The sequence below is a fragment of the Oncorhynchus keta genome, unplaced genomic scaffold (genome assembly GCF_023373465.1).
Source record: "Oncorhynchus keta strain PuntledgeMale-10-30-2019 unplaced genomic scaffold, Oket_V2 Un_contig_30231_pilon_pilon, whole genome shotgun sequence".
Taxonomy (NCBI): domain Eukaryota; kingdom Metazoa; phylum Chordata; class Actinopteri; order Salmoniformes; family Salmonidae; genus Oncorhynchus; species Oncorhynchus keta.
In genome coordinates this window covers 20,001-33,157 of record NW_026286957.1, presented here as the reverse complement: position 1 = coordinate 33,157, position 13,157 = coordinate 20,001, and the positions used below count along the sequence as shown (strand labels likewise).

Here is a 13,157-nt window from a genome sequence, read left to right as displayed (position 1 = left end):
TCAGCTGTTCTAGTGGTCTGAGACAGGTGTTAGATTACTCAGCTGTTCTAGTGGTCTGAGGCAGGTGTTAGATTACTCAGCTGTTCTAGTGGTCTGAGGCAGGTGTTAGATTACTCAGCTGTTCTAGTGGTCTGAGGCAGGTGTTAGATTACTCAGCTGTTCTAGGTGTCTGAGATTACTCAGCTGTTCTAGTGGTCTGAGGCAGGTGGTAGATTACTCAGCTGTTCTAGTGGTCTGAGGCAGGTGTTAGATTACTCAGCTGTTCTAGTGGTCTGAGGCAGGTGTTAGATTACTCAGCTGTTCTAGTGGTCTGAGGCAGGTGTTAGATTACTCAGCTGTTCTAGTGGTCTGAGGCAGGTGTTAGATTACTCAGCTGTGTCTAGTGGTCTGAGGCAGGTGTTAGATTACTCAGCTGTTCTAGTGGTCTGAGGCAGGTGTTAGATTACTCAGCTGTTCTAGTGGTCTGAGGCAGGTGTTAGATTACTCAGCTGTTCTAGTGGTCTGAGGCAGGTGTTAGATTACTCAGCTGTTCTAGTGGTCTGAGATGTTTGATTACTCAGCTGTTCTAGTGGTCTGAGGCAGGTGTTAGATTACTCAGCTGTTCTAGTGGTCTGAGACAGGTGTTAGATTACTCAGCTGTTCTAGTGGTCTGAGGCAGCTGTTCTAGTGGTCTGAGGCAGGTGTTAGATTACTCAGCTGTTCTAGTGGTCTGAGGCAGGTGTTAGATTACTCAGCTGTTCTAGTGGTCTGAGAGGCAGGTGTTAGATTACTCAGCTGTTCTAGTGGTCTGAGACAGGTGTTAGAGTGGTACTGTTAGATTACTCAGCTGTTCTAGTGGTCTGAGACAGGTGTTAGATTACTCAGCTGTTCTAGTGGTCTGAGACAGGTGTTAGATTACTCAGCTGTTCTAGTGGTCTGAGGCAGGTGTTAGATTACTCAGCTGTTCTAGTGGTCTGAGGCAGGTGTTAGATTACTCAGCTGTTCTAGTGGTCTGAGACAGGTGTTAGATTACTCAGCTGTTCTAGTGGTCTGAGGTCTGAGGTGTTAGATTACTCAGCTGTTCTAGTGGTCTGAGGCAGGTGGTAGATTACTCAGCTGTTCTAGTGGTCTGAGGTGTTAGATTACTCAGCTGTTCTAGTGGTCTGAGGTGTTAGATTACTCAGCTGTTCTAGGGGTCTGAGGCAGGTGTAGATTACTCAGCTGTTCTAGTGGTCTGAGGCAGGTGTTAGATTAGCTGTTTTCTGAAGGTGTTAATTACAATGGTTTTTCTGAGGCAGGTGAAACAGCTCAGAGATTTAACGATGCTCTTGATTCTAATGATGAATGCCTTTTGGGAAACTGGACCCTGGATAAAAACATCTGCTAAATGAATAAAATGTCAAATGTAAATGTTTTACATACAGATCTCATATTACTGTATTGAATTATTATATTTAAATATTTATATATTGATCTTAAAAGTCATTTATACAGTCCCTTTATTAAACATGTATTTATTTGTTACATTTGACAGATATATATTATTACTGTGTAAAGCCTAGCAGTACTACTGATTCCTCTGAGAGTGAGGCAGATATATATTATTACTGTGTAAAACCTAGCAGTACTACTGATTTCACTGAGAGTGAGGCAGATATATATTATTACTGTATAAAACCTAGCAGTACTACTGATTTCACTGAGAGTGAGGCAGATATATATTATTACTGTGTAAAACCTAGCAGAACTACTGATTTCACTGAGAGTGAGGCAGATATATATTATTACTGTATAAAACCCAGCAGTACTACTGATTTCTCTGAGAGTGAGGCAGATATATATTATTACTGTGTAAAACCTAGCAGAACTACTGATTTCACTGAGAGTGAGGCAGATATATATTATTACTGTATAAAACCTAGCAGTACTACTGATTTCACTGAGAGTGAGGCAGATATATATTATTACTGTATAAAACCTAGCAGTACTACTGATTTCTCTGAGAGTGAGGCAGATATATATTATTACTGTATAAAACCTAGCAGAACTACTGATTTCACTGAGAGTGAGGCAGATATATATTATTACTGTATAAAACCTAGCAGTACTACTGATTTCACTGAGAGTGAGGCAGATATATATTATTACTGTATAAAACCTAGCAGTACTACTGATTTCTCTGAGAGTGAGGCAGATATATATTATTACTGTATAAAACCTAGCAGAACTACTGATTTCACTGAGAGTGAGGCAGATATATATTATTACTGTGTAAAACCTAGCAGTACTACTGATTTCTCTGAGAGTGAGGCAGATATATATTATTACTGTATAAAACCTAGCAGTACTACTGATTTCTCTGAGAGTGAGGCAGATATATATTATTACTGTGTAAAACCTAGCAGTACTACTGATTTCTCTGAGAGTGAGGCAGATATATATTATTACTGTATAAAACCTAGCAGTACTACTGATTTCTCTGAGAGTGAGGCAGATATATATTATTACTGTATAAAACCTAGCAGAACTACTGATTTCTCTGAGAGTGAGGCAGATATATATTATTACTGTGTAAAACCTAGCAGTACTACTGATTTCTCTGAGAGTGAGGCAGATATATATTATTACTGTGTAAAACCTAGCAGTACTACTGATTTCACTGAGAGTGAGGCAGATATATATTATTACTGTATAAAACCTAGCAGTACTACTGATTTCTCTGAGAGTGAATCAGATATATATTATTACTGTGTAAAACCTAGCAGTACTACTGATTTCTCTGAGAGTGAGACAGATATATTTTATTATTGTGTAAAACCTAGCAGTACTACTGATTTCACTGAGAGTGGGGCAGATATATATTATTACTGTGTAAAACCTAGCAGTACTACTGATTTCTCTGAGAGTGAGGCAGATATATATTATTACTGTATAAAACCTAGCAGTACTACTGATTTCTCTGAGAGTGAGACAGATATATATTATTACTGTATAAAACCTAGCAGTACTACTGATTTCACTGAGGGTGAGGCAGGTCCCCACTTGCCATCTCCTCATTGGTTTATAGAAGCAGGTACCCACTTGCCATCTCCTCATTGGTTTATAGAAGCAGGTACCCACGTACCATCTCCTCATTGGTTTATAGAAGCAGGTACCCACGTGCCTCCTCCTCATTTAGCAAAAAACATAACTTAACATAAACATAACTTCTTTAAACAATAAAAGCTATGTTTTCTGAGCTCAGAGTAGGTGAGAGATGTAATGTTTGTCTCTGTTGTGTTGAAGACCAATCAGGCAGGAGAGACCAGCCTCCCTGTTCCCAGCTGTGTGTCCATGAAGAGTGACCAGTCTATGGGTCCTCCTATATCCTTTAGAAAGGGAGACTTATCTACTGAACAAAGGTAAGAAGAACTCATGGGTCCTGGTCAGTGAGTTAAACAACACTGTCTCTAGTCATTTCTCCTCCCATTTTCCCATTTATTGTTGTTGTTTTCATAATCCATAGGCTCATCCTTTTGTCCATTTGCACATAGTCCTAAAACAATATTAAACAAACACAACATTCCCTCCCTGTGTGTGCGTGTGCGTGCGCGTGCGTGTGTGCGTGCGTGCGTGCGTGCGTGCGTGCGTGTGTGTGTACTCCTGGATGAGGAGATGTAATCTCATGCTTTGTCCACAGAAACCAACAGGAGAGATCAGAGTCAGAGATTCTCAGTGGTCAGTCTTCCCAGAGTCATCAAACAGACCTGGACTCCATATTCAGTGTATGTGGTCCTGTTATGTACATTTGTTTTTGTTGACCTCAAGTAAAGTTGATCTGTCAATCATTCATTAATGTGTTAATGAGAAAGCATTTCTTCTCTTGCTTAACTTATTTACTTAATTTATTCCAGATGCTTGAAGAGAAAATTATGACATTTGTGAAGAACGAGATGAAGATGTTCAAGAGGATTCTTGGTCCAGAACTCCCACAAGGCTTTGAGAGTCAGAAGCAGGATAAGGAAGTGGTGGATACTGAAGATGAGAAGCAGGAGAGCAGTGCCAGAGAGGGGGCTCTGAAGATCACACTGCACATCCTGAGGAGAATGAACCAGAAGGAGCTTGCTGACACACTGGAGAAATGTAAGAGCTGTCTGCCTCATGTTAAATGATGTTTTATAACATTTAAAAGCTGTAGCTAAAGTACAGCTAACGTAGCTGTGTAACTCAATGATATTGTAGCAGCCTTAACACAACACCTAGTGACCTCATCAAGTAGCAGCAGGGATGTGTTGTGGTGATTAATTTACAGAGAGAGACAACATTAATAATACCAATAATAATATAATCAGTCACACCAGTCTGTAATGCATTATGAAAACATTTACACATTTATACAGTCAGTTAAAATAATACATTGTTATAATGTGCAACTTTATAACAGTCCTACAATACTGTAGGTATTAAAAGAGATGTAATATTAATATCATCTGTGTTATTTCTAGATTCAGATGAGCTTGCTGTGATTTGCCAACGTGAACTCAAATCTAATCTAAAGAAGAAGTTTCAATGTGTATTTGAGGGGATCGCTAAACAAGGAAACCCAACACTTCTCAATAAGATCTACACAGAGCTCTACATCACAGAGGGTGGAACAGGAGAGGTCAATAATGAACATGAGCTGAGACAGATTGAGACAACAACCAGGAAACAAGCAAGACCAGAGACTGCAATCAAATGTAACAACATCTTCAAACCCTTAACTGGACAAGACAAACCTATCAGAACTGTGCTAACAAAGGGAGTCGCTGGCATTGGAAAAACAGTCTCTGTGCAGAAGTTCATTCTGGACTGGGCTGAAGAAAAAGCAAATCAGGATGTCCAATTTGTATTTTCATTCCCTTTCCGGGAGCTGAATTCGATGAAAGAGGACAAACACACTTTGATTGAACTTCTTAATCACTTCTCAATGGAAACCAAACAATCAGGAATCTCTATCTGCAACAAGTACAAAGTTCTGTTAATCTTTGATGGTCTGGATGAGTACCGACTGCCCCTAGACTTCCAGAAGAACAAGATCTGTTGGGACGTCACAGAGTCAACCTCAGTGGATGTTCTGCTGACAAATCTCATCAAGGGAAATCTGCTTCCCTCTGCTCTCCTCTGGATAACTACCCGACCTGCAGCAGCCGATAAGATCCCTTCTGGGTTTGTTGACCAGGTGACAGAGGTACGAGGGTTCAATGACCCACAGAAGGAGGAGTACTTCAGGAAGAGATTCAGTGATGAGGACCTGGCCAGCAGAATCATCTCACACATAAAGACATCAAGGAGCCTCCACATCATGTGCCACATTCCAGTCTTCTGTTGGATTTCTGCAACAGTCCTTGAACACATGTTGAGTACAGACAAGAGAGAAGAGATGCCCAAGACTCTGACTGAGATGTACACACACCTTGTGGTGTTTCATACCAAACAGAAGAATGAAAAGTATCTTGGGAAAGAAGAGACAGATCCACACTGGAATAAAGAGAGCATTCTGTCACTGGGAAAACTGGCTTTTCAACAGCTTGTGAAGGGCAATCTGATTTTCTATGAAGAAGACCTGAAGGAGGCTGGAATTGATGTCAATGAAGCCTCAGTGTACTCAGGATTGTGCACACAGCTCTTTAAAGAGGAATGTGGGCTGTACCAGGACAAGGTGTACTGCTTTGTTCATCTGAGTATTCAGGAGTTTCTGGCTGCTGTATATGTGTTCCTCTCATTCATCAACAACAATGAGAATCTAATGGACAAACCGAAAACAAAGTCCAATATATTGTCTTCAATGTTCAGAGACAAGACTGAAGTTACTGTCTACAAGAGTGCTGTGGATAAAGCCTTACAAAGTGAGACGGGAAACCTGGACCTGTTCCTCCGCTTCCTTCTGGGCCTCTCACTGGAGTCCAATCAGAAGCACTTACGAGGTCTACTGACGAAGTCAAGAAGCAGCTCACAGAGCCATGAAGAAACAGTCAAGTACATCAAGGAGAAGATCAGGAAGAATCCCTCTCCAGAGAGGAGCATCAATCTGTTCCACTGTCTGAATGAACTGAATGACCATTCTCTAGTGGAGGAGATCCAAAGCTACCTGAGATCAGGAAGTCTCTCAAAACCCAAACTATCACCTGCACAGTGGTCAGCTCTGGTCTTTGTGTTGCTGACTTCAGAAAAGGAGGCAGATGTGTTTGACCTGAAGAAATACTCCAGATCAGAGGACGGTCTTCTGAGGCTGCTGCCAGTGGTCAAAGCCTCCAGAGCTGTTCTGTGAGTAAATAAAATTACAAATAAGAACTAAAATTCAGGTAGAAATATTCATTTTAGAGAAAATATGTATTATAATATGCAATATTAATTTTATAGAAAAATATATATTGAAAAACAAACTGAATAAATGCATTGATTTTCACATTATTATAACATTATCAACATATAATTCTAGGAGACGGAAGATGAATCTATATGTTCTTTGAGAGAATAAACCAAATGCATCTGCCATTGTCCTTCTACACTACTGGTGTTAAATTAACAGTGTGTTTGTGAATTCATGATGATCTCTTTGTCAGGCTGTCAGGCTGTCTAGTCACAGAGAAAGGCTGTGCTTCTCTGGTCTCAGCTCTGGAGTCAAACCCCTCACACCTGAGAGAGCTGGCCCTGAGTAACAATGGCCTGAAGGATTCAGGAGTTAAGCTGCTCTCTGCTGGACTGGGAATCCCCACTGTAAACTGGAGACTCTGAGGTCAGTATTCCTGTAGTTGGTCAACAAGTGATAACTGTTCACCAGATCCACATGTGTTTACCAGACACACATAGTCCACACCATATGTGTTTGGACAGTGAAGCTTACAGATTTAACCTGTTAGTCCTATAGGGGCAGTATTTCATTTTTGGATAAAAAGACGTGCCCGTTTTAAGCGCAATATTTTGTCACGAAAATATGCTCGACTATGCTTGGAATTGATAGTTTTGGAAAGAAGACACTCTGACGTTTCCAGAACTGCAAAGATTTTCACTGTGAGTGCCATAGAACAAAATCTACAGGCAAAACCAAGATGTTTGAGTGACCAGGAAATCAACAGGATTTCTGGAGGCACGTTTTCCATGATCTCCTTATATGGCTGTGAATGCGACAGGAATGAACGGACACTTCCTATCGTTTCCCCCAGGTGTCTGCAGCATTGTGACGTATTTGTAGGCATATCATTGGAAGATTGACCATAAGAGCCTACAATTACCAAGTGTCCCGCACGGTGTCTGCGTGGAAATTGGTGCGCAAAAGTCAGGTACCAGTATTTTTCCATCCGAATCAGAGAAGAATGCACGCTTCCAGGGAAGGCATTTCAATGAAGAGATATATGACAAAACACCTTGAGGATTGATTCAAACAACGTTTTCCATGTTTCAGTCGATATTATGGAGTTAATTCGGAAAAAAGTTTGACGTTTAGGTGACTGAATTTTCGGTTAGTTTCGGTAGCCAAATGCATAGTAACAAAAGCGGGCGTTGTGTCCTACACAAGAATCTTTCAGGAAAAACTGGACATCTGCTATGTAACTGAGAGTCTCCTCATTGAAACATCTGAAGTTCTTCAAAGGTAAATTATTTTATTTGATCCCTTTGCTGGTTTTGTGAATGTTGCGTGCTAAATGCTAACGCTAAATGCTAAGCTAGCTATCACCACTCTTACACAAATTATTGATTTTCTCTGGTTCTAAAGCATATTTTGAAAATCTGAGACGACAGGATTGTTAAGAAAAGGATAAGCTTGAGGGCAGGCATATTTATTTCATTTCATTTGCAATTTTCAGAAATCGCTAATGTTGCGTTATGGTAATGAGCTTGAGGCTGTAGTCACGATCCCGCATGCGGGATGGGGCGGCCTAAGTTAAATATGGTGCTATTCTAGTACAGAATGTGACCTTTTATTTGAGAGTATTCATATATGTTTTATAATTTAGAAATTAAATCATTGTATGTATGTACAGTGGCTTGCAAAGTTTTCACCCCCATTGTTCCTGTTTTATTACCTAGCCTTGTAATTAAAATAGATCTTTGGGGTTTGTATCATTTGATGTACACAACATACCTATCACTTTGAAGATACAAATAATTTGTTGTTGTGAAACAACCAAGTACTAAGAAAAGAGAACTTGAGGGTGCATAACTATTCACCCCCCAAAGTCAATACTTTGTAGAGCCACCTTTTGCAGCAAGTCTCTTAGGGTATGTTTCTATAAGCTTGGCACATTTAGCCACTGGGATGTTTGACCATTTCTCAAGGCAAAACTGCTCCAGCTCCTTAAAGTTGGATGGTCTCCGCTGGTGTACCGCAATCTGTAAGTCATTCCACAGATTCTCAATTGGATTGAGATGGCCTTTAGGCCTGTATGTGTACTCATGCCCGGAGAGAGAGGCTGTTCCTGGATAGGGAGTGAGGCCCTTTAGGGATTTATGTGTACTCTCATGCCCAGAGAGAGAGGCCTGTTCCTTGATAGGGAGTGAGGGCCTTTAGGTCTGAAGGTCCATAGTTCCACTGTCCTTAAGGGGGCAGAGCAGTCAGCTCTGTCTCTGACAGTCAGGTCCCTGATTGTTCTTTGCTTAGTGCGCCCAGGTACAACATCTACGTTGTGAGTGGCTACCTGGTTGATCCTGCCAGTAGCATATGCTTGTCTCAAAGATTAAGCCATGCAAGTCTAAGTACACACGGCCGGTACAGTGAAACTGCGAATGGCTCATTAAATCAGTTATGGTTCCTTTGATCGCTCCAACGTTACTTGGATAACTGTGGCAATTCTAGAGCTAATACATGCCAACGAGCGCTGACCTCCGGGGATGCGTGCATTTATCAGACCCAAAACCCATGCGGGCCAATCTCGGTTGCCCCGGCCGCTTCGGTGACTCTAGATAACTTTGAGCGGTCGCGCGCCCTTTGTGGCGGTGACGTCTCATTCGAATGTCTGCCCTATCAACTTTCGATGGTACTTTCTGTGCCTACCATGGTGACCACGGGTAACGGGGAATCAGGGTTCGATTCCGGAGAGGGAGCCTGAGAAATGGCTACCACATCCAAGGAAGGAAGCAGGCGTGCAAATTACCCACTCCCGACTCGGGGAGGTAGTGACGAAAAATAACAATACAGGACTCTTTCGAGGCCCTGTATTTGGAATGAAATCCTTTAACGAGGATCCATTGGAGGGCAAGTCTGGTGCCCGTGCATTTGCAATATGTTTCAATGGGCATTTACCATAAGAAATTTGACATGCTCAAAAATCCTGCAGAAATGCAAAATTGCAAAATTGACTGGCCTGATGAACACAGGATGGCCTGGCAGTGATAGTTGCTCCTTTCCATCGCTCGTTGTGTTGACTTCATCATGTCCATTTTGTGATGTTTTTCACTGTTGAATCATATTGCAAGTGCACATGCATTTGCAATATGGCTCAATGGGCATTTACCATCACAAATTTGTCATGCTTAAAAATCCTGCAGAAATGCGAAATTGACTGGCCCGATGAACTCGGGATGGCCGGGCATTGATAGTGGGTCTTCTCCATCGCTCGTTGTGTTGATTTCATTATGTCCATTTGTTTATGTTTTCTCACTTTTGCAAAGTCACTGTGCATTTGCAATATGGTTCAATGGGCATTTACCATCACAAATTTGTCATGCTATAAAAATCCAGGAGGAATGCGAAATTGACTGGCCTAATGAACTCGGGATGGCTGGGCAGTGATTCTGGTTCATCTCAATTGCTCGTTAGGGTTGATTTCAGAATGTCACTTTGGTGATGGTACCTCACTGTTTAAACATATTGCAAATGGACAAGAGTCACCAGCAAGTCACCGTCCATCAGTCAATTAGATATCATTCTGACACCAAACTGATACAAACTGACACCAAACCCACTTTTTCAACTCGTTTAGTAGCCAACTATCACATACTTCAGAACTGGCCCAAAATTCACAACGCCTTCGGTTCAAACCATAAAAAAATCATAAAACATGTAGTTACGTTCTAGCTGCGGGTCCATTTCTTATGTTACGTGTAGTCCTAGCTGAAGCGACCCCGAATCCCAAGTTTCGGCTCAATAGGTAATTTGGTGTCCGAGCAAAACCCTAATTGGTGCTGAAAATCCACTTTTTCCTTGACTTGCTACGGGGTCCTTGAATGAGCTATCGGACAGAAACATTGGGGTCTGTCTATACGGGCCGAGACGGTCGCAATGCACTTAGTCTTGCGACTCTGGGACATTTGTAAATGTCGTCATTTTCGTGATGCAAAAATGAATTGAAGTCATTGCAAATGTACGAGGCTGTTTCTCGGTCCGAGAACCTGCTAGAGCCACCTAACTCACCATGCACCATCGACCTGAGGTCTAGAACAGGTTTCTAAAGTTTCGGAACTCTAGGTCTGACGGTTCTTTTTTAGCTCGAACAAAGCTAACTATTGGAGGCACTGTCTGTCTCTCCGCACCCCAATACGTCCCTCCTTCCAAGCTGTGTGTGTGTGTTTTAGTTTTCCTTTGAAATCTTATGGGGAAAATGACTGATTTACAGTTCATGGGGGTTGCCGGCGCCTAGCAGCTGACTTAGAACTGGTGCGGACCAGGGAATCCGACTGTTTAATTAAAACAAAGCATCGCGAAGGCCTAAGGTCGGTGATGACGGGATGTGATTTCTACCCAGTGTTCGACTTCAGCCCGGACTCTAGGGGTTACTACGAACTCTGTATGAGGAACGGTCGAAGAGGGGCGCTACCCAAGTCGAAGTACATCCCTTTGGGTTGGGATTAGACTAGAGTAAGAGAACAAAAGTTAAGAGGTGGAACCGCATATCGCTAATTGGAGGAAAGTGGAGAAAAGTCGAAGAAGGCTTTAGATGAAGGGCTCTCAAATCAAATCAAATCAAATTGTATTTGTCACATACACATGGTTAGCAGATGTTAATGCGAGTGTAGCGAAATGCTTGTGCTTCTAGTTCCGACAATGCAGTAATAACCAACAAGTAATCTAACTAACAATTCCAAAACTACTGTCTTATACACAGTGTAAGGGGATAAAGAATATGTACATAAGGATATATGAATGAGTGATGGTACAGGGCAGCATAGGCAAGATACAGTAGATGATATCGAGTACAGTATATACATATGAGATGAGTATGTAAACAAAGTGGCATAGTTAAAGTGGCTAGTGATACATGTATTACATAAGGATGCAGTCGATGATATAGAGTACAGTATATACGTATGCATATGAGATGAATAATGTAGGGTAAGTAACATTATATAAGGTAGCATTGTTTAAAGTGGCTAGTGATATATTTACATCATTTCCCATCAATTCCCTTTATTAAAGTGGCTGGAGTTGAGTCAGTGTCAATGTCAGTGTGTTGGCAGTAGCCACTCAATGTTAGTGGTGGCTGTTTAACAGTCTGATGGCCTTGAGATAGAAGCTGTTTTTCAGTCTCTCGGTCCCAGCTTTGATGCACCTGTACTGACCTCGCCTTCTGGATGATAGCGGGGTGAACAGGCAGTGGCTCGGGTGGTTGATGTCCTTGATGATCTTTATGGCCTTCCTGTAACATCGGGTGGTGTAGGTGTCCTGGAGGGCAGGTTGTTTGCCCCCGGTGATGCGTTGTGCAGACCTCACTACCCTCTGGAGAGCCTTACGGTTGAGGGCGGAGCAGTTGCCGTACCACAGCCCGCCAGGATGCTCTCGATTGTGCATCTGTAGAAGTTTGTGAGTGCTTTTGGTGACAAGCCAAATTTCTTCAACCTCCTGAGGTTGAAGAGGCGCTGCTGCGCCTTCTTCACGATGCTGTCTGTGTGAGTGGACCAATTCAGTTTGTCTGTGATGTGTATGCCGAGGAACTTAAAACTTGCTACCCTCTCCACTACTGTTCCATCGATGTGGATAGGGGGTGTTCCCTCTGCTGTTTCCTGAAGTCCACAATCATCTCCTTAGTTTTGTTGACGTTGAGTGTGAGGTTATTTTCCTGACACCACACTCCGAGGGCCCTCTACCTCCTCCCTGTAGGCCGTCTCGTCGTTGTTGGTAATCAAGCCTACCACTGTTGTGTCGTCCGCAAACTTGATGATTGAGTTGGAGCGTGCGTGGCCACGCAGTCGTGGGTGAACAGGGAGTAGAGGAGTGGGCTCAGAACGCACCCTTGTGGGGCCCCGTGTTGAGGATCAGCGGGGAGGAGATGTTGTTGCCTACCCTCACCACCTGGGGGCGGCCCGTCAGGAAGTCCAGTACCCAGTTGCACAGGGGCGGGGTCGAGACCCAGGGTCTCGAGCTTGATGACAAGCTTGGAGGGTACTATGGTGTTGAATGCCGAGCTGTAGTCGATGAACAGCATTCTCACATAGGTATTCCTCTTGTCCAGGTGGGTTAGGGCAGTGTGCAGTGTGGTTGAGATTGCATCGTCTGTGGACCTATTTGGGCGGTAAGCAAATTGGAGTGGGTCTAGGGTGTCAGGTATGGTGGAGGTGATATGGTCCTTGACTAGTCTCTCAAAGCACTTCGTGATGACCTTAGCTTTCTTGGGAACAGGAACAATGGTGGCCCTCTTGAAGCATGTGGGAACAGCAGACTGGTATAGGGATTGATTGAATATGTCCGTAAACACACCGGCCAGCTGGTCTGCGCATGCTCTGAGGGCGCGGCTGGGGATGCTGTCTGGGCCTGCAGCCTTGCGAGGGTTAACACGTTTAAATGTCTTACTCACCTCGGCTGCAGTGAAGGAGAGACCGCATGTTTTCGTTGCAGGCCGTGTCAGTGGCACTGTATTGTCCTCAAAGCAGGCAAAAAGTTATTTAGTCTGCCTGGGAGCAAGACATCCTGGTCCGTGACTGGGCTGGGTTTCTTCTTGTAGTCCGTGATTGACTGTAGACCCTGCCACATGCCTCTTGTGTCTGAGCCATTGAATTGAGATTCTACTTTATCTCTGTACTGACGCTTAGCTTGTTTGGCGCTTAGCTTGTTACCCCGTAAAAGGTGACCCCAGAATAGATGGATGGAAGAAGGCCAACGGAGTCTGAATGAGCCTTCCCAACCATGCATTGAAATAGCGGCGAGTCTCCCTCCAGGAGGAATCGCTCCTGGCGCCCCTACTTGTGCGACACCTGACAGGGGTGGTTGAATGGTTATGTGCTGT

General features: G+C 43.0%; 2 long non-coding RNA genes and 1 pseudogene across 8 annotated transcripts; 2 read left to right on the top strand and 1 right to left on the bottom strand.

The window, feature by feature from the left end:
• Nucleotide 1: 1 nt before the first annotated feature.
• LOC127923618 (uncharacterized) lies at nucleotides 2-1,029 on the top strand. 7 transcript variants are annotated; one of them, XR_008114832.1, is made up of 4 exons: nucleotides 2-64; nucleotides 206-357; nucleotides 435-510; nucleotides 849-1,029. It is a non-coding gene; the product is annotated as an uncharacterized LOC127923618 (long non-coding RNA). The 7 variants fall into 7 exon arrangements; XR_008114831.1 differs by having other exon boundaries at nucleotides 397-472; XR_008114829.1 differs by having other exon boundaries at nucleotides 397-510.
• A 1,199-nt stretch (nucleotides 1,030-2,228) lies between these two features.
• On the bottom strand, nucleotides 2,229-2,924 carry LOC127923619 (uncharacterized). The gene is made up of 3 exons (XR_008114836.1): nucleotides 2,858-2,924; nucleotides 2,498-2,677; nucleotides 2,229-2,377 (listed from the first exon to the last, which is right to left on the bottom strand). It is a non-coding gene; the product is annotated as an uncharacterized LOC127923619 (long non-coding RNA).
• Nucleotides 2,925-3,249: 325 nt separating this feature from the next.
• Nucleotides 3,250-13,157, top strand: part of LOC127923616 (NLR family CARD domain-containing protein 3-like) — a 29,025-nt pseudogene continuing 19,117 nt past the window's right edge.